Consider the following 21,811-nt stretch of genomic DNA (forward strand, 5'->3'; position numbering starts at 1 on the left):
GGGGAAAAAAAAGTTCTCCTGAACTGCAGGTTGAAATCCATGTTTAATTTCCCCCCTCCTCTTGGAAAATGTCCATATGGATCACTGGCTCCCCATTGCAGATGCCGCGCTGGCCTAAAATGCTAAACCTCCCTGAACAAGGCTCCCTGGCCTCCTCCTTCCTGAAGGGCATCCTCACCTCCAGCCCAGCCTCAGCAGCAACCTGTCTTTGATGCTAAAAAAGCTGAGTGAAGAAAACCCATTTAATTCAGCCACAAGGTACATGGGCTGGGGGTGGACTTTCTCCCCTAGTTCATTTAAAAGCAAATGGAGGATGAGCTTAAAGGAGGGGAGAGAGATAGGTCAGACAGTTTCTTTTGCCAGCTTGCCAGGTGATGCTAAAGAGGCTTGTCTTTTCTCACTCAGGCAGAAACCCATGGGGGATTGGGGAGAAGACAACCTTCTCTTTCTTCAGCCCACCATTGCCTTAACCAGCAGTGCTTCTCTCCTCAACTGCAAGATACCTGAATGTCTAAACATTTATCTGCACTAATACAGGCTCATTTCACACAAACGCCTGCCAAGCAGGAACTAGGCTGTCAACTTCAGCCCATCAAAAAGACTCTCAGTCCCCAGGGCTGATGGCAGGTTCCAATTGTTGAGTCATTTTGGCTCAAACTGAATTTGAAAGTCAGGCTCCTACTGTTAAAGAACAGGAGCTCCTAGCAGTGCTGTAATTCCAAATATAATACTCTTGGGCAATGGATTTGGTGCCTCTTGTCACTATTTAAAATTTTTGAGGACTGAGTGCAGCTCAGGGGTGGCGAATACTGTGTAAGGGCAACCAATATGCATAACGGTTCTTGTTTGGGGGAGATTCGCTTTGGCTTGATTTATTAAGGGAGACTGAAAAAGCCTGATTGAAATGCATAAACAGTGCTGAACAGTAAACAACCATGTCTAAGGATGAAAAAATGGGACCCACATGCTGTGCATGGAAATTGCCCTTAACAACATGGCCTATTGTTGAACAGATAGGAAGCCAAAGGTTGCTTGTAATCAAATGTGAAGTTTCCCATCACTTATAAAAGCAACGCTTCCTTGTGCAAACGTTTCAATTTGTTGTAGTTAAAAACTGCTTCCCGACTTAATCCTTGCAGAGAACAGGAGTTACTTTTCTGGTTTTTTTTTTTTTTTTTTTTGACTGTCAGGTGGATAAAAAAAATTTCACAAAGTCAATTAGATTAAAAAGACTAAATGGAAACCCAAGTTTTTGTGCAGAAAGAAAAATGACACCTTAAGAATTAGAAAATTAAAACTGCAGTAGAGTTCAAGATGAATCTTCATTTATTTCAGTGTAAAAGAAAAGAAAGAACAGATTTGAGAGTTGGATCAAATTTTGTTTTATTTTTATTCAAAAATAAATTTAAGAAGAAAAAAACCCAAAAATCAAATTAAACCTGACTCACAGCAGCCTTAGCTGAGCTTATGGGGAAAATCTCAAAGAGAAAAAAAAAATCATAATATGACCTAGTAGTATGACGGGCTGAATTACATGAGTGCAGATACAAAAATCAGCATAGAAAAAAATTTCTTGGCCTGGAGATGTGCCCAATTTAGGTTCCAGGTTTAAGCCTGGCCCCCACTACATTGAAGGAAGTTTTGGTGCTCTGGCCTCTTTCTCTTTCACCCTCTGTCTAAAAAAAAAAGAAGGAAAGAAAAGAATTTCTTAAATTTATGTTTTGAAAAATATTACTTAGAGACAAAAAAAAATAAAAAATCAATTACCAAGCTCTCAATTGCTATATATTCTTATATAGTAAGAGAATTTTTTTAAAGTCAAGAAAATTAAAGTAACTTCCTTTGTAAACCAGAGCACTAGCTTATAGTGAAGCTGGAGATTGAACCTAGGACCTCTGGTGCCTCAGGCATGAAATTCTATTGCATAAGCCCTTGTGCATCAGTTTCTTTCTTTCTTTCTTTCTTTCTTTCTTTCTTTCTTTCTTTCTTTTTTTTTTTTTTTTTTTACCTTCAGGGTTATTGCTGGGGCTTGGTGCCTGCACCATGAATCTACTGCTCTTGGAGGCTATTTTTTTCCCTTTTGTTGCCCTTTGTTGTTTTATCGTTGTTGTTGGATAGGACAGAGAATGGAGAGAGGAGGGGAAGACAGAGAGGAGGAGAGAGAGCTTATGTACACACGTATCCATAAACTACTGCAAAATATATACCTGAAAGCAGAAGTACACTAGAGTTTGCAGTGAGTACCTCCCTAACACTTCCTCTCCACTATTCCAAGCTTGGGATCCATGATTGCTCAACAAATTGTTTGGCTTCATATGTTAACTCTCTTTTCAATCACCAGGTTCCAGATGCCACCAGGATGCTGGCTAGGCTTCCCTGGATTGAAGACCCCACCAATGTGTCCTGGAGCTCAGCTTCCCCAGAGACACACCTTACTAGGGAAAGAGAGAGGCAGACTGGGAGTATGGACCGACCAGTCAATGCCCATGTTCAGCGGGGAAGCAATTACAGAAGCCAGACCTTCTACCTTCTGCAACCCTCAATGACCCTGGGTCCATGCTCCCAGAGGGATAGAGAATGGGAAAGCTACCATGGGAGGGGGTGGGTTATGGGGATTGGGTGGTGGGAATTGTGTGGAGTTGTACCCCTCCTACCTTATGTTTTTGTTCACTAATCCTTTCTTAAATAAAAAATTAAAAAAAAAAAGACAGACATCTGTAGACCTGCTTCACCACTCATGAAGCTACCCCCTCCCCCCCCCCCTCCGCAGGTAGGGAGCCTGGGGCTCAAACAGGGTTCCTCATGCAGGTCCTTGCACTTTGTGCCATGTGCACTTAGACTGCCAACAGCATTTTCCTCCTTTCTTTCTTTCTTTCTTTCTTTCTTTCTTTCTTTCTTTCTTTCTTCCCTTCCTTCCTTCCTCTCTTTCTTTCTTTCTTTTCTTTTTAAAACAGAGCACTGCTCAGCTCTGGCTTTGGTGGTGTGGGGGATTGAACCTGGACTACAGAGCCTCAGGCATGAAAGTCTCTTTACATAACCATTATGCTATCTACCCCCACCCCAACAGTCTTTTAATGCTGTTTATTTTATCATCTGTAGTGTCTTTATTAGATGAAGAACATTTTTTAGTATTTAAGTGAAATTTTCTCAAGACATTAAATATATATCCAAAATATGGAAACAACCAAAGTGCCAAGAAACAGATAATTAGAGAAAGATGTGGTTCTCTCTCTTTCTCTCTCTCACTTATACTATTCAGCTGTAAGAAAGGATAAGTTCTTGCCTTTTGCTATACACAGTTGAAACTGGAATTGATAAAAAAATTATATATGTAGACTAGTATTGCAATAAAATACATAATTTTAATTTTTTTAGTAGAGGCAGAGAGTGAAAGATAGATACCACAGGACTGAAGCTTCCTCAAATGCAGTGGCGACCAGGCTCAAAGCAGTGCACTATCGAAGTGAACTATTTTACTGACCCCAAATACATAGTTTTAAAATATTTTAATACTCCTTCCAAAGGTATTTGAAAAAACTAACTAGAAAAGTCATGGCCTTTCATTCTCCTAGCTTAGTACTCTGGTACATAATCAAAATACAGTTCAGTCCATTCACAGTGTTGTCAGGAAAACTAAACAGTCACAAAGGAATGAAACCAGACAATAAAACTCACACCAAATGGAATAAAGGCTTTAGGGCCTAAAGCAGTAAAATGCAGAAGGAGACGGGCAGATTGCAACTTGATGGCCATTGAAATGTGATTACAGAATCTACTCCAATGACAAGAGCAGTGGTAGCAAAGACAAACCTATGAGACACATTAAAAAGCTTTTGCACCAAAATAAATAAATATATAAATAAAAGCCTTTTTCACCTAGATGTCCAACAACAGATGAGTGACTAAGAAAATTGTTGTATATATACACAATGAAATACTACACTGCTGTTAAAAATGATGAAGTCATCTTTTCCTCATCTTGGATGGAGCTCAAAGGCTTCATGTTAAGTGAGAAAAGCCAAAATGAGAAGGCTGGATATGGATATGGATATGATGGCCTCACTTACATATGGAACTTAAGAAACAAGGACAGAAAGGGAAAACAAAGTAAAATTTGAGCTGTTTTAGTGTATTTCATCAAAGCAAAAGACTGAGCAAGAAGGGAAGGGAATGGGTGGGACAGGGGCTGGGGGGAGGCTTGGGGGTCCTGATGGGGCATGATAGTAGAAAAGAATCTAAGGGGAGGGGTGAGAATATTTTACAAATACCTCTCACAGGGAGTTGAGGAATTATACCGCTGTGTCAACAACTATACTGTAAACCACTAACTTCCCCCTATTAAAAAAGAAACTAAAAGAAAAATAGCTTCTGCATAGCAAAGAAAACAATCAGTAAAATGAAAAGACGGCCTGCTAGGTTGGAAAAGATATTTGCAAATCATATATCAGACAAGGAGTTAATTCCAAAAAGATAATTCATAAAAGTCAGCCACAGCAACAACAAAACAGTGATTTAAAAAATAGGCATTTTCAAAGAAGACATGCAAATAACCAATAAACACATGAAAGAAAGAAGAGGAACAAGTGTTGGTAAGCTATTGGAACAACGACTATGGACAACAGTATGGAAATCTCTAGAAGAAGGAGGAGGAGGAAGAGGAGAAGGAGGAGGATAATAGAAATACTATCTGACTTTGCTGCCTCACTGCTGGGCATTTATTCAAAGAATATAGAAGCAATTATTTGATCTATACAACCCTCTGCTTAATGTGGGATTACTCACAGCATTCAAGAGTTAGAAAAAGTCTGTGAGTCCATTGAGAGAGAAGTGTATCTCAAAGATGTAGTGTACATGTGAATACATGTATGTATACATACATATACAATGAATTGCTAAACTATTTAAAATTATGAAATCCTTCCATTTACAACGTTTCACTTAGCACTGTGCTAAATGAAATTAGACATGTGAAGGAGTACCAATACCACATGACCTCACTTGTATGTAGTAGATTTTTATAAAGCCAATGACTTAACAAAACAAGCCAACACCCAAATCTATAGCACTATAAAAATGTTTCCTGTCAGAAGGCAGGAGGGAAGAGGTGGAAGTTGAATAAAAAGAATCAACTCTATAATTACAAATAAAAATTAGACTTTGTTGATATATAAATCTATTTACATATCTGAACCTATTCAGTGGTATAAACTGATGTTACTTCAATTAAAAAAAGAAATTAAAAACTACAAAGACTACAGTTTAGTATTAAAGTCCTTCCTTTCCCAGTATTGCAATAGATATAGTATAGTTTGTATACATTTCTAATTTATCTAACACAGATTTTCTACATGTATAATTTCACAATCATAAGCATGAAAAATTCACTTATTAATAAATGGTCTTCTGCTGGGAAATTGTGCCGATGCAGTCACATCTGCCATGTTGTCCCCTCAGGCTACTGCTAGTTCCCGAGAGAGTTGGGACATTCTCGGAGTGCCTGTTCCGCCATGTTGCACCCTCAGGGCATTGTCTATATCCCTGCAATATTTGGAGTGCTTTGGTCACTCCTCCCCCCTCCCATTCTCACGAGAGTTATCATCCTATCCTGGAGTGCTATGGTTACTCCCCCCCCTTTCCATTCTCGGGAAAGCTACTCCTATAAAAGCCCTTCTTCTTCCACACCTCGTTCTCTTGCCAGCGCTTCACTCCGGTGTTCAGACGCAGGAAAGGTTACTGCGTGAGGCGGCCATTTTCGCTACCTCCACGTGGCCCAACCTGCCTCTCTAGCACCCAACTCTGAGGTGCCAGCGCAAATAAAGATTCGTGTCTCCTCTTCGCTCCGGACCCCCTCTCTCTCTTCTCCGCGGCCCGCGCACAACAACAGTCTTCCAGAAAAATCTTATAATTTTCATCCTACAGATCATGACACTGTATCAAAATTAGGAGCCGATATCATCTTTTATTAATTCATGACAAATTAACAAATGAAAATATGCGTTTTGGAAAATCAAGAGCAGATATAAAAGTAAAGTTCTGAGAGACCAGGTCCCAGTAGCTTCACCTCAGGGAAATAAGTATCTTCTTAACCAAGTGCCCTTTGGAAAAAATATCCAGGATCTGAAGAAGATTCTTTGAACAAAGAGTTGATGCTAGGGAATATTAGATTGCACTGTTTAATCCTGAAGAATATTTATTCTTCATTCATCACCCTTTCCAACATTTGTGGTGACCTCTTGTGGTTTGCGTCAGAGACTGGTGGCATACAGAGATTTGGCTAGAGTTCTCTTAGGTGAGTTAGAAAGCCTGTGTCAGGATCAGCATGTTTTGTGCACGGACATGATGTTAGAGAACTATAGAAATTTAACTTCCTTGGTTGTCTCTAATGCAGACTTGGCTACCATTTTGTCTCAAAAGAAAATGTCTTGAGATGTCAAGAGACAGAAGGTCATACCCACACACCCAGTATGGCCTGAGCTGTGTTTAATAGCATCACCCTGGCTATGACCATTAGCCTGAAAGACTTCAGGTAGGCAAAACAGAAAGGTGTGGCCAGAGTCCATTGTGCCCTCTACTGGTCTATAGATTTCTGTCCAAGTGACTTTTTTTTCTGATTTTTTTTTTTTTGATAGGACAGAGAGAAATTGAGAGGGGAGGAGAAGATAGAGAGGGAGAAAGATAGACACCTGCAGACCTGCTTCACCTCTTGTGAAGCAAGCCCTCCCCACTGCAGTTGGGGATCCAGGGGCTCCAACTCTGATCCTTGCACAGGTCCTTGTGCTTTGTACTATGTGTGCTTAACCCAGCGCACCACTGACACCCCCCCCCCCCAAATGACTTTTAAAAGACGATCCCTGAGCAGGACAACATCACCAACAAGAAATACCACTGGCAGAATTCCACAGCCCAGGGTGAGACTGAAGCATCCCTTGTACTACAAGAGATCAAGATAGACTGTGCCAGTGGCAGAGAGATTTTTGCATCTCTAGGCAGAATGTGGTTGGAAAGACACACCTGGAGGCTGAGGTTTGGGGTGGTGGATTCAGAGCAGGGGCACTGGACAGGAGAGAGTGGAAGCCACTTAGAGGTCATGCCCTTGACCTAGATGAAGTTCAAATAGGATCCAGAGTGTTTCACACAGGCCAAGACTTCAGCAAGTAGGATAATAGCGTTAAGTGTTCTAGACTATTCTCCTTCCCTCTCCCCATATGGGCTGTGTACTGATCTCATGAAGTGTATGGAAAAAGGGCAGAATGTCAGGTCTTGCTTCTGGGATTCCAGAGTGGAGGGGTGCCAACACACCATCCCCAGCATGTCTGGGGCCCCTGCCCCACCAAGATGACATGGTAACTGCTGGACCAAGGAGACCTACCAAAGCCAGCAAAGACCCCAAATATCCAAAGGCAGTCCAGTAAATCCACAGTGCCACCTGCTGGGAAACAATGAGTAGCTCAACTGCTAATTAGTACCTTGTTTTAAATAGAATTTTAAAGTAGGAAGACAAATAATATGTAGATAGTAATAAACACTTTGCAAGTTGAAATTTTAAGAGAATATGCCATTACAAAGAGAAACCAATTATCTAGAATCCAGCCTCTAAAACAAGCAAGTTTATATCTCCCAACCAGAGCTTGAAATTACTTTAGTAAAGAAGGTCCCAAACGTTGAGGAAAGTTCAGAATAACAGATCACAGTGACTCAGGAAAACTCAAAACAACTAATCAAAGATATAAGGAAATTCAGAAAAACTAAAGAGTGGAGAGATAAGAAGCAATGAATAAGAAGAGTTAATAATTAAAACTTTTAGAAGTAACAGAGGTCAGGATGTAAATGAATGAGACTATCGCTGACCCAGTAGGATTCACTCTTCACCAAGTACCAGGATCTGGGTTCAGAAGTCACTACCACTTGGAAGCACCCCAAAGGAGGAAACTTCAAGAATGGTGAGGCAATGCTGTGGTGTTTGTTTTCTTTGTCTCCCTCTCCCTTGCTGTATTCCTCTCTCTATCTGTGGAGAATAAGCAACATTCTACTGAACATGATGGATCAATGAGGAAAAATTAAATTACATTAAATTAAAAAAACACCTGGAGATGAATGAAAAGTAAAAAACCAGTTATCAGAACCTATGAGATGCAGCAAAAGCAGTACAAGAGGAAAATGTATAGCAGTGCAAGCTCAGAGGATAAGAAAAAGTGGAAAACAAGTGATTTAAGTATAAGCTTACATCTAAGGGAATTAGAAAGAGAAGAAAAGGCAAAACCAACAATCAATAGAAGGGAAAAAATAAGAGGACAGAAATTTATAAACTAGAGCCTTAACTCCAACTGCATCAGCACCCAGAGAGAGAGGAGGAAAAAGACAGGGATATTTAGATGATGAAAAGATCTTCAACAAAATACTAGAAAAATAAATTCAGCAGTGGATTTAAAGAGTTGTTTACCAATGATCAAGTGGATTTATTCCGTTGCTGTAAGGATGGTTCATCTCACCATATAAATGAATGTGATGCATCACATCAACAAAAGAAAGAACAAAACCCATGATTATCTCAATAGGTGGATATAATACAGGGGAAAATAGACCACCTTTAACATCCTTTTATGATAAGAGACTCAAAAGAAAATACTCTTAGAAGGCATGCACCTTGTGATCCAGGGGGTGGTTCAGTGGATAAAGCATTGGATTCTCAAGCATGACATCCTGAGTTCAGTCCCTGGCAGCACATGTACCAGAGTGATGTCTGGTCTTTTCTCTCTCTCTCTCCTTCTATCTTCCTGAATAAATAAATAAGATCTTTAAAAAATAAAGAAGAAGGCATATACCTTGACATATTAAAGGCTGCCTTTGAGAAAGATACAGCTAATATTTATATACTCAGTGGCCAAAATTTGTAAGTTTCTTTTTTAAAATCTCTGAATTTGCCTGCTTAGTAATAATATAAAAATGTCACTTTTATAAAAAATATGAAATGAAAGATTAGTGGCCAGAGAAATCCTTGGTGATTTTTTTCCCTACATGCCTCCCCAACATGCTGTAACCGTCATAAGCTCTCCTCTTTACTTTGTCTTTCCTTTTTTTTTTTTTTTTTAAGATAGTCACAGAGAGGCATAGAGAATGTGTGTGAGGAAGAGACCTCAGCACCAAAGCTTCTTTCAACGTGGTGGGGACCAGACTTGAACCTGGGCCTTGCACATGGCAGAGCAGCACAATAGCCAAAAGAGCAACCTTCTGGCCTTCCCTTTTACTTTGGAAACAGAGTGGAGTCCACTTTCTCAATCCCCAGAAATGAAGAGACATGAGTGGTCCCAAGAAGTGTCCTGTGCACTGCTGAGGTATTTGGGGGACTGTTACAGCCTGCAGCCCACATAATTGCCAGCTGGAGCTCGAGGAAGGCAGGTCTGGGCTAAGCACCACATCAGAGGCCAGGATCCATAACAGAAGGGCCATTGAAGGGGTTCTTACTCCATCCTCTTCAAAACCTGAAACAAGGATGCTCAGTGCAGTGAAGAGGAAATGGTTCATTTCTATTGCAATCATGAGCAAGTTTTGGCATTTGGCAATAATTGCAATCACCTCTAAGCTGACTGAACTCTGCCTGACTCAGAACTTCTGCCTCATTGCTATGTTTTTCTCATCCTAGAACACAGTGTGGACTCCACTTGTCTTAGAATACTTTAGACTCTGGCTCTGCCTGGACACTTTCGCTATTGAGTCTTAACACTGGTAGAACATTCAAGACCTTTAACCATGAAGTCTTAGCCGACCTTATTCAGCACCAGCTCTACCAAATTTTTAGACACAAGTTGTACTTGGGGTTATAGTTTCCTCACCAGCTCTCTCCTCTTTCTCTAATAGATAGAGACGATGGAGAGAGAGAGAGAGAGAGAGATCACAACACTGAAGCTTTCTTCAATGATGTGATGGCCAGGTTCAAATCTAAGTCTCACACATAGCAAAGCAGTACACTATCCCAGTGAGCTATTTTGCTGGCCTCATCAGTTCTCAAACTGGACCATGAGTACTGATTACTTCAAGCTTTGGATTAGATAGAGTATTCCTTCTGGCTGGAATATTCCACCTCTTCTTCCTTCTCGTCTTCCTCCTTCTTCCCCCACCCCTCCTCCCTCAACAGGGGGCCTACAACAGTACCTTAAGGTCCTGCCCAGATTTTTCCCATCAAATTGGATCATTCCTTCCCCCTGGGTTGTTAATACATAATCTACTTGGCACATTTCCTGCTGCCTTGTTTTATTGTTTATTTCTCACTCTTGTGGTTTTTCTCCTTAGATTATTATAAGCATATGGGCAAAAGTGACCTTCACTCACTTTTGGTTTCTCCCCAACCCCTTGCAAGGCTTTACAAAGGCAGAGAAACAGAGTTGGCAGTCAGCTGAGGTAAAGAACAAACACCTCATCCTGCAAACGTCAACCTGGCTTTGACCTAGCACGTTATGATTAGGCCCTCCTCAATCGCTATCGAACAGGCCATGGCCAGTGTGCCGCTATGTTCCATCGCTGGGGAGCCAGAGACGACCCGAACTGCCCCTGCGGCTCCAGACAGACTATGACCCACATAGTCAACGACTGCCACCTCTCCAGATTCAAAGGAGGTCTCGAAACTTTACATCAGGCTCAACCTGACGCTGTTGACTGGCTACGGAAGAAGGGCAAATGCTAGAAGAAGAACAAAGGCAGTGGTCAGTAATTATCTCCTCACATGAAGTGTCAATAATCAGTTTCAGTTGCTTTCTGTATAAATATGACTAATCCCAAGATGAGATAACCATGCTGCTTAATGCTTTTGCCAAAGAAATGCTGCAAAATGAATTATTGGACATCCTGTCAGAGTGGAATTGGAATTGAAAAAAAAATCCCATTTAACTGGGTGGTCCATCTTCTTATTTGCTAAGCCTGGCAGCCCCAATCCATAGGTATGCCAATTTCATCACCATCAAGGTAAACTTCTGGGCAACAAGAATCAGTGTGGGCAGAAAGGTATTCCCATCCAACTCAGTGGTGACAATGTGTATGTGGATTCTTTTCGTGCAAGGGTAGGTAATATTTGGGGAGAAGAAGGGGGGAAAGAAAGTTATTGGGGGGGGAGAAGAACAAAGCTAGGCATTTATCACTCTATCCTTTCTAGTCTCTCAGATGTAATGTAGTGGAAATGTGTGGAATCCAGGAGATAATTTAAGAGATTAAGACAAAGTCTTCAATACCTTGTTGTCCTAATTGTTAGAGTAACCAAGGTAAAGCTTAGGGGGCATTGAAACATCCTGCTTATATATCATCACCCAGAATGTTTCTTCCTGCTGCCTTTGCTCTCTTTTACTGTCATCCACATACCTGAACCATAGTGGAATCATTGTGTGGGACCTAGTGGGGCCAACTTTCCGTGGTTGGCTGGGAGGACTCACATCTACCTCAAATTACCTCAAGTTACTCGATAAAATCCCCTAACCATTGCTCTTATCCCACTGCGTCCCTGCCCTAGTTCCCTGGGCAACATTGTGCTAATCTAATAATAAACCCATGCCCCACTTGAAAGCAGAGGACCTCAGCAATGTGCCCTGGAACCCCATCTCTCTAGAGCCCTGCCCAGCTAAGAAAAGATAGAAACAGGCTGGGGGTACGGATCGACCTATCAACATCCATGTTCAGCAGAGAAACTATTACAGAAGCCAGACCTCCCATCTTCCGTACCCCATGAAGATCTTTGGTCCATGCTCCCAGAGGGATAAAGAATAGGGAGCCTTCCAATGGAGGTGATGGAATACAGAACTTTCTTTGGTGGTGGAAATTGTATGGAATTGTATCCCTCTTATCCCACAATCTTGTTGATCATTAGAAAATCATTAAAAATAAATACATAAAAAATAAATTCATGCCCATCTTTGTACAGGGAGAAATGATTAGAACCCAGGGTTGATCATGTTTTCAGTTTAAATATGTTATTTGCTTTATTTCATTTTAACGGGGAAGAGGGAGAGAGAGAGAGAGAGAGAGAGAGAGAAAGAGAGAGATGCATGCCCCAGAGCACTACTTTGTTCCAGATTATGGTGGTGCTGGGGATTGAACCTAGGACCTCAGAACCTCAGGCATGAGAGTATTTTGCAGAACCATTATGTTATCTCCCAAACCCTACATTTGCAGGTTAACATGAATCTTCCAAGGACAACTCCTGCTCCCCTTAAGTATTTGAACAAAGAGGGTTGGAATTTCCTGTAGGAGTGAGTGATGCACTCTGCTTTCAGGGAATTATTTATTAATGGAGCAAGTATAGCAAAACCCTCCAGGTCAAACTATGTGAGTGGCTATTCGCTGATGAGTTCAGCAAAATCTCTTCTTGGAAGAAGCCTAAGTAGCATATTGAGAGCCTACCATACTGACTACAAAGTAATTTCCTATGTTGCTAACATCCTATGTCACTAAAGGACTTCCAACTCTAGCTTCCAGTTACCCATTGGGATTTGCTCTTTTCAAGCCTGGCATCTGTCAGATCACTTTTCCTCCTCTTCTGCAGACAAAAGGTCCCAGGAGCCTGTGACTTCACAGGAAAAATATTCTGACAGAACCACAGGCACGGTGAGAGTAGTATAGTTGATGAATTGCACAGAATTAGTTTTGGGCCATGCAGCACAACTGAAAAAGTAACTGTCTCTAGGAGAAAGCCAATGACTGACCATTTTAGCAACTGCAATACAGTTGGTCACAAATGATTAACCAACATGTGAAGGAATCTGTAGAGCAATTGTGAGCACTGAATTAAGCTGACTTGAGGCTGTGCCTTCTGATAGAAGAGCGAGGGATCTTTGTCAACATGTTGCCCACACTAAAGCTGTGAAGCCCCGGAAGTGTGCTTGTTAGGACTCTAGTAGTTGAGAACTGAACCTAATTTCAACTGCAATTAACTTTCATTTTTAAAAGAAGAGGAAAAAGAGGAGGAGGAAGAGAAGGAGGAGGAGGGCTTTAAGATTTAGGGGAATTCCCAAAATTCCAGGAAGAAGTGGCTAGTGAAGACCAAAAATGGAATTCCTAGAAAACTCATAGCCTTGCCTCTCAACTCTCGTCTATGTTTTATGTTTCATTCATTCTTATTCTTCTTTCTTTTATTATATTTATTTATTTGTCATCAGCTGCCTCTATTATGGAGATTTGACCCACCATGTTCGTGATAAGCACCATGATGAAGATTAAAAGATCAAAAACACTTTAGGAAGTTAGAATCATATTTCTCAAAGTGGCTGCCAGAGGACATGGAGCAGGAGGATGGCAAATGGATCATTGGGAGCTGACAAACACTGTAAGAGATTACAAAGTCATCACTACTGTTTTCCTGGTTTTTGCCTAACCCAAACACATTGGAAGAAAAAAAGAGATAGAGAGATAGTGGAGATGTAGGTTATCTGGTTATATGGTGATTTAAGTCTGCACTAAAGCAAGCTCAAGGTAGTACTAAAGTGTTTTAAAAAGAATTGTAGGTACCAGGAGGAGGTAACATAATGTTATGCAAAAAAAAAAAATTCATACTTGAAGCTCCCATAAGCCAGGTTCGATCCTTAGCACCACCATAAGACAGAGCTGAGTGGTGCTCTGGTAAAAATAAATAACTAAGAGAGTCAGGCAGTAGCGCAGCAGGTTAAACGCAGGTGGCACAAAGCACAAGGACCGGTGTAAGGATCCCGGTTTGAGCCCCCGGCTCCCCACCTGCAGGGGAGTTGCTTCACAGGCGGTGAAGCAGGTCTGCAGGTGTCTTTCTCTCCCCCTCTCTGTCTTCCCCTCATCTCTCCATTTCTCTCTGTCCTATCCAGCAAGAATGACATCAATAACAACAATAATATAACTACAACAATAAAACAACACGGGCAACAAAAAGGAATAAATAAATAAATATTTTTAAAAACATTATATAAAAATAAATAATTTTAAAGAAAGGAAGGAAGAGGGGCCAGGCAGTAGCACACCTGGCTGAGCGCCCACATTACAGTGCACCAGGATTCGGGTTCCAGTCCCCAGTCCCCACCTGCACGAGTGGTGAAGCAGGGCTGCAGGTACCTCTCTGTCTCTCTTCCTCTCTATCTCCTCTCCCCTCTCAATTTCTGGCTGTCTCTCTCCAATAAATAAAGATAATTAAAAAAAATTTTTTTAAAAGGAAGAAAGAAAGAGTGAGAGTAAGTTCCTACAGTGGAACGAATAAGATAGTGGCTCAGTGGAAGATGAAATGTGCTTATGCTTATCTTGGGGAAATGTGGAAATGTACTTTTGTGACAACATCTATAAATCAACATTTGTGATATAAATCACAATCTATAAATCAACGTTTCCTCAATAAAGTGATACTGGAATTGGGGAAATTTTTTAAAACCTTTTTGTGACCCAGGAGGTTGTTCAGTAGCTAGAATGCTGGACCTAAAGGTATGAGACTCTGGCATCACATGTACCATAATGATGCTCTGTTTTTCTCTCTTCTCTCTTTCATGATAATAAGTAAATACATCTTTTAAAAAAAAGAACTGTTACTCACAAAATAAAAGCCATTCTAGTTTATATCAGAAACTACAACATCTCAAACTGTTTATTTGTGTGTTTTTCTATTTTGTTAGGCAGGTGACCAAAGATATAAAAGTTAGCTGAGTTGGTTTAAAGTAATAAAATTTGTGTCAAGCTCGTAAAAGCTTCTTGTTCTGAGACTATTGGTGACTCACGACTGGAAGAGAATGGATCCGTGCCTGAATAAACTTCCTCAGTGCAATCAAATTTCATTCAGATACCCTCAAAAGAAGTGAGAGAGAGTTGAAAAACCATACTTTGGGAGGCCATTTAATTCTGTGGAGAAGTAACAATGGGATGGAAGCCTAGCTCGGTGCCTCTCACTTCTACTTTGTATATTGCCACCAGCGTTATTGCTGGGGCTCAGAGCCTACAGAATTCTACTGCTCCCAGCAGCTGTTTTTTTTTCTCTTTCAGAGAAACAGAGAAGGAGGGAGAGGGAGAGACACCATAGCACCACTTTACCACTAGTGAAGTTTCTCCCTTGCAGGTGCTCCCATGTGGTGACCTAGGACTCGAACCTGGATTCCTGGGCATGTAAGGTGTGTCCTCTACCAGTGAACCACTCGCTAGCCCCTCATTTTCATTTTCTTTGATGCCCCTTTCACTGAATGGTTATGCTCTCCTGTCATCTCTTACAGATGTTTCCAAAGCATTTTTGAGCACCCTTATCATAAAAATTAGCACAGATCTTCAGTTTATATTTGTTTATTTACTAAACTGTCTTACACATTATAAAGTGAATTAAAGAAAAACCTTAAAATGTGGTCTAGCATGAATATTAGTAGAAGTTAGATTTTTTTTTCTTCCTCAGGACCTATCAGTCATCTCTGCACTGGCCTGTGGTCACAAGACGTTCAGATGATCTGAGTTGAGTTGTTTAAGTGTTGCCAACACTTGTTGTTCCTGTCCTTTCTAATGTATGACATTCTCACAGGTGTAATGTGGCATCTCAATGTTGTCTTTATTTGCATTTCTCTGGTAACCAGTTTCTTCAAGCAGTGTGTGTGTGTGTGTGTGTGTGTGTGTGTGTTTTAACCCTCTGGATCTCTTCTTTTGTGGAGACTTTATTCGTGTCCTTATCCATGTTAAGTGAGGTAAGCCAGAAGGAAAAGACAAATATAAGATGATCATCTTACTTATACCTGGAACTTGAGAAAAGGCAGAGGATGTTCTTGATAACCACAATCTTAAAAAATGGTATGTTCCAAGGCTCAGCTCCTCATTGAATAAGTAGAATAAGTGCTAGGAAAAAAAAAAAAAGGTGCCTGTAGAACTGGAAGATAGGTGGTTGCATCAGCAGGCAAAGCTTGTGTTCAGTGAAAAAGTGAGACATTATGACACAGTTGGGCTTGACAGTGAGATTCTGTATACTAAAAGAGCAAGCAGGGTACAGTCCATGGCCACTGGGAACAAATAGAACCCCGGAAGAGAAGGAGACACACAAAATTGGATAATGGTCAGATTTCAAATGACCAAATCCTTTTGCTTTTCCTCCAGGACTATCCTTTGGTCTCCTCCCCAGACATGGAGGCCGTGAGATAACGTTGACCCTGCCAGCATTTCAAACCAGAGAACATCATGAGACATATCAACAAGTAAGCCAGCATTGGTCATTACTATCGTTTCTCATGTAAGACATTCTCACAGGAGCAAAGTGGTATCTCATTGTTGTCTTTATTTGCATTGCTCTAATAATCAATGACTTTGAGCACTTTTTCATATGTCCGTTGGCCCTTTGGATCTCTTCTTTGGTGAATTATTCTAGCCATATCCTCTCCCCACTTTGGATAGGGGGTTGTTTATTTTCTGTTACTGAGTTTGGTAAGCTCTTTTGGTTATTACTCATGGTCAGGGCTTAAGAGACAGGAACAGAAAGGGGAAATATAAAGTAAAATTTGGACTGGCTTGGTGTATTTCACCAAAACAAAGAACTCCGAGGAAGCAGGACAGGGAGAGGGGTTAGGGGAGGGGAGGCTTTCAAGTCCTGGTACATGGTGATCAACCTAATGGAGGCAAAAGTGTTTTGCAGACAACTGCCTTGGTGAAATGTGAAATTGTACCCATGTGCCGACAACTGTACTATAAAGCACTAACCTCCCAACAAAAGATAAAGGGAAAATTTTAAAACAAACAAACAAGTAAGCCAGAAATGTTCTCTTCCAACACATCCCTTCTCAAGAAAGAATGATGAAAATTCAACAGCTAATTGAAATTGATGTTTGTTCAAAGAATGGCAGGCTATTTTCCACAGGCATTTGGGCCAGTTTATATTCCCACCAGCAGCTTAGAAGTGTCCCCTTTTCTACTCATCCTTGCTAACACTTACTGTTTCTGTGCTTTCTGGTTTTTGTTTTGTTTTGTTTTTCTGCCTCTAGGGTTATCGCTGGGGCTCAGTGCTGGCACTGTAAATCCACTGCTCCTGGTAGCAATTTTTTTTCATTTTTTATGAATGGAACAGAGTGAAACTGGGGGGGGGGGGGAGAAAGAGAGAGAGACAGAGAAATATAAACAAAGTATTTCCCAAGCCTGAAAAGTAACAAGTCTTTTCTGCAGCTCCTCTTCACAGCACAGGAAGATAACTGTCCCTGCCCACTGTGAGCAAGTGTTCTTTGTTTCCCTGTCCTCTCAAGTCTCAGACTTACATCAACAGATTCCTTCTTTCAAATGGTTGGGGAAGCAGGCTTGCCAGACCTTTGCTGGAATCATCGTGGGGCATTATGAAGCATGAGAGAGTGAGAGGGAGAAACCTACAAGATAGATCACCTGGGAGAGGACAACCCTTCCAACGCATAAGGCCTGAGCTACAGCACTGGGGGAAGCTTGATGGATGGTGGGGCTGTGCTCTGATGCCTTTTTTTTTTCTCTCTCTCCCTCCATATGTATATCTGAAATTTAAGAAATGGAAAAGTGACCTTAGGAATGATGTACTCACATGCAACACACACATACACAGACACACACAGAGAGAGAGAGAGAGAGAGAGAGAGAGATCCATCAGCAACATAGCTCACCTGGATAGTGTACTAACCAAGTCATTTTTTTTTTGCCTCAAGGGTTATTACTGGGGCTCAGTGCCTGCACTATGAATCCACTGCTCCTGGGTGGCCATCTTTTTCTCTTTTTTTCACTGTTGTTGTTGAATAGGACCAAAAGAAATTGAGAGAGGAGGGGAAGACAGAGGGAGGAGAGAAAGATAGACACCTGTAGACCTGCTTCACCACTTGCCAAGTGACACCCCCCGCCCACAGCAGGTGGGGTTGAGCTGGGGGCTTGAGCCAGGATCCTTAACAGCAGTCCTTGTGTTTTGCGCTATGTGCACTTAACCCAGTGCGCTACTGCTTGGTCCCTATCCAAGTCATTTTAATTTTTTTAAGTTAAATTAGTTTGATCTAATTGACTAACTTACTTTGGAAAGAGACAGGCATTGAGGGAGAGATAGAGTGGGAGAGACAGAGAGACACCTGCTGCACTGCTTTACCACTCACAAAGCTTTCCCCCTGCAGGTGAGGACCCAAAGTTTGAACCTGAGTCCTTACGGATTGTAATATGTGCACACAATCAGGTGCACCACTGCCTGTCCCCCATTGTTATCTTTAAAGAATAGGTGTTGGATAAAAGAAGACAATTAGTTTGGCTTATAGTTAGTTGAGTCTTAAATTGAAAAGAGTTGAGTTGCCAGTGCGTTTTCCCAAGCCTCTAGTGAAATTTCCTTGGAAAGTTGTGCAGGGAGGTGATCCATCTAGACTTTGTGAACTAAAATTGTCTCTTCATTGTCTTGTTTTAGAAACAAAAACAAAACTATCAATACTTGATTGACACCAGTGGTAAAAACCTCTTTTGTTTTGTTTAATCCAGTGTTTTCACCGACTAATTTGCACTGTAGGGAGAGAGGAAAAGAGTCTTTGAAAAGAGCTCTGGAGGCATTTTGCCCAAGAAAAAAAAATCTGATTAGTTTGAATAGTAGAGTCTCTAGCCATACCTCCTAAAAGCCATTCCTAAAGAAAAAAGAAAAAAAAAAAAAAAAAAAAAGGAACTTCACATTAACATGCTGCTTCTACTTTTTGGATAGAAATCACATTTCAATCTGTTCACAAGCTCCTGAAGGAAAGTATTTCATTACACTTTAGACCAAAATCTGTTTTAGAAAAGGAAACCTGCTTATGGCATTGGTGAGAGTATAATATACTCAATGTTATTCTGTGACATAACTCTTTACTATTAATGTCCAACATACTAGAAGTGATACTAGGGAGTTTCTGCATACCTAGCCTTTAAAATTGAAAAGCTTAAAGCACTATAGGATTAGAATCATCAAACAAGGGAAATGCAGTCAAACTTCAGGGTCACTCCAATCCCCTGTAAACCCCAGGTCTATTACCTCCCCAACTTGAAGCCAGATCCCACAAACAATACTGGTTTAGATGCAACAAATGACACTAAATGATTGATTTAACAACCGGGAGAAAGTCTAAACTCATCAGATAAAGAAAGGACTACAAAAGCTTGGTAAGGGCAAGAGACTGGCTCACTTTAAGGATGGTCTTTTTGGTCAATACCAGGCCACCCCATCATCCGAGGTTTCAGTCAGGGAATCCTGGGATTCCCACATAGATATGATGGGCCTAGACCTCTGATAGATCCCTCTCTCTACCACCACTGGGCACTTCTATCAGGAACATCATCATAAGCCCTCTTGTGGGCCTCTCCAGGACCTTGCCCTCACTGTACAGTAGCAATGGTAGGCACTGCCCCACTCTCTGAAGGGAGCCTGGGTCTATCTACTCTATCAACTGGAGTAATTTTGTTCTGAAAATGAGTGCAGCCTAGAATGTTCCCAGCTGTGACCCCGGACTGTGAGCTCAGACTGACAGAGACTCAGAGGTTACACAGGCAAGTGTGCTAAATATGAATAGATATGGGCCCTAGGTCAAACTAATGAGGTTTACAGTTAATTGTATTTATAAACTTTCTTCAAGTGTGAGAGATACTCACTGCCCTTATTCAGCTTTCTAACCCTATTCTCAACTCTGACACCATCTTCCCAGACAATATTTATAGTCCACCTACATGGTAACTATCAGGCTCTGGCAAAAATTACTAAAGTCATAGGCCCCTTGGAACATACCTAAAATAGACCTCTTTCTTCTTCCCACATTAAGACTGCTCTATTCCCACCTTTTTGTTCCTATCTATTAAACAATGTATCCTGCTTTCTTTTATCCTTTTCAATCCCTGGTACTACCATAAGCCGGTAGTGCTATATCATTGTCATTGTGGTGAGATTAGGAGAATCTGCTACATAGGAAATAACCCCGGAGCACATCCTGAAGTCCCAAGAGGTAGATTGGCTTATCCAGCATCAAATATCAATAACATAAGAGAGCATGATGCAACTTCAATTACTGTGATTGCTTTTGGATATTGAAAATCTCTTGCCCATAGAAATACCCAGGAGGCTGTTGGTACTGCCTTTCAGTCACCAAGCTACAGAAGCTACTATGATTCCAATCTGACTTCCCCGGGCAGATGACCTCACCAAATATGTCCTGGAACCTCACTTCTCTAGAATCCTACCCCACTTGGGAAAGACAGAAATGGGGTGGGGGTGGGAGGTGAACAAATAGAAGTATGGGGATATGGATCGACCTGCCCATGTCCAGCAGAGAAGCAATTACAGAAGTTGGAACTCTCACCTTTTTTGTATCCCATAAAGAATTTTGGTCCATACTCCCAGAGGGGTAAACAATAGGAAATTTACCAATGGAGGGGATGGGATACAGAACTCTGGTGGTGAGAACTGTATGAAACTGTACCCCTGTTATCTTACAATTTTTGTAAATCATTATTAAATACTAATACAATTTTTTAAATAAAACATTGTAGGTAGCAGTTCTCCTCCCCCATATTAATCTGACAAATGTTTACCTGCCTGGGGGTCGGGCAGTAGCGCAGCAGGTTAAACGCACATGGCCAAAGCGTAAGGACCGGCTCCCAACTTGCAGGGGGATCGCTTCCCAAGTGGTGAAGCAGGTCTGCAGGTGTCTATCTTTCTTTTGCTCTCTGTATCTTCCCCTCCTCTCTCCATTTCTCTCTGTCATATCCAATAACAACGATATCAATAAAAAATGAATAAATTAATAAATGTTTACCTGCCTTATCAATCTGTACTTAATATAGAAAATGGCACTTGTAAACTACAGTGTAGTTTATGAGGGGAAATATATACACATAAACACACACACACATATATATATATATACATATATATATATATAATAGTATGATCAGAAGTTCACAATGGTACTCTTTCATAGAATAGTGCAGCTTGATTTAAATCAAGCAATCCCACATCCCAGGGGAAGCACATAGCCATGAATGATGACACAAAAAGGTGAGGGGAATAAAGCCACACAAAGCTATTAAGATACCAGTAAGTGGATCTTTGCAGCAAAGAAAAAAAAAAATCACCAGATTGCAAATGAGCAGTGTCTTTAATTCCAGGCTAAGCCAGTATTGAGACCAGAATAAAAGGAACAAAGGATACCTCCTGACAGCAGGCTGTGTGCCTGGTGAGCATCCCTCAGTGCCCATGTTAGTACTGCCTGAGTATTTATTGTGTTTCTATAAAGTCCTAATGAGCTTCTGGGTGAGAGTGAAACCCTTTGCCTTTTCACACTGTGCCCAAGACCCCTAAACTTCATGGGGTCACATAGAAAGAAAGGGTAATGGACCATGAGGTCCAATTTAATAGACCTGATATTAACACCACAGCAAGAATGTCACCAGATGCAAAGTTGAGGGCAAGCCATGAATGAAGTATTTGTTACACCTAAATAATATACAAAGCTCATCACAAAGCAGTGGCACTATATCACTGTCATCGTGGTGAGACTAGGAGAATCTGCCACGTAGGAAATAAGCCCGGAGCACATCCTGAAGACCCAAGAGGTAGACTGGCTTTTCCAGCAGCAAATATCAGTGACATAAGAGAGCCTGATGCAACTTTGATGACTGATTGCTTTTGGATATTAAAGATCTCTTGCCTGTAGAAATACTCAGGAAACTGTTTGTACTTGGTGCTCACATAAGGGAAGCGTGCTGAAGCAGAAAGGTGCTTCTCTTCGGTGGTCTGGGTGCTTTAGAAGATAGACGTCCTTTGCTTTGAAATGAGTGAAACAGCTACACTGAGCACAGGGCCCGCTAACTGAACCACTTGTGTGAATATGGCACTTGCTCTTTTCACCAGACCCCTTCATCT

At 41.1% G+C, this 21,811-nt stretch overlaps 1 long non-coding RNA gene across 2 annotated transcripts in view; it reads left to right on the top strand.

Annotated features, from left to right (window-relative positions):
- Positions 1 to 21,811, top strand: part of LOC132538625 (uncharacterized) — a 126,462-nt gene that overhangs the window by 22,183 nt on the left and 82,468 nt on the right. For both annotated transcript variants that reach the window (XR_009549975.1, XR_009549974.1), the window contains exon 2: positions 16,051 to 16,148. This is a non-coding gene — a long non-coding RNA (uncharacterized LOC132538625). The remainder of the gene's footprint in view (positions 1 to 16,050; positions 16,149 to 21,811) is intronic.

This window comes from Erinaceus europaeus, chromosome 5 (assembly GCF_950295315.1).
Source record: "Erinaceus europaeus chromosome 5, mEriEur2.1, whole genome shotgun sequence".
NCBI lineage: Eukaryota > Metazoa > Chordata > Mammalia > Eulipotyphla > Erinaceidae > Erinaceus > Erinaceus europaeus.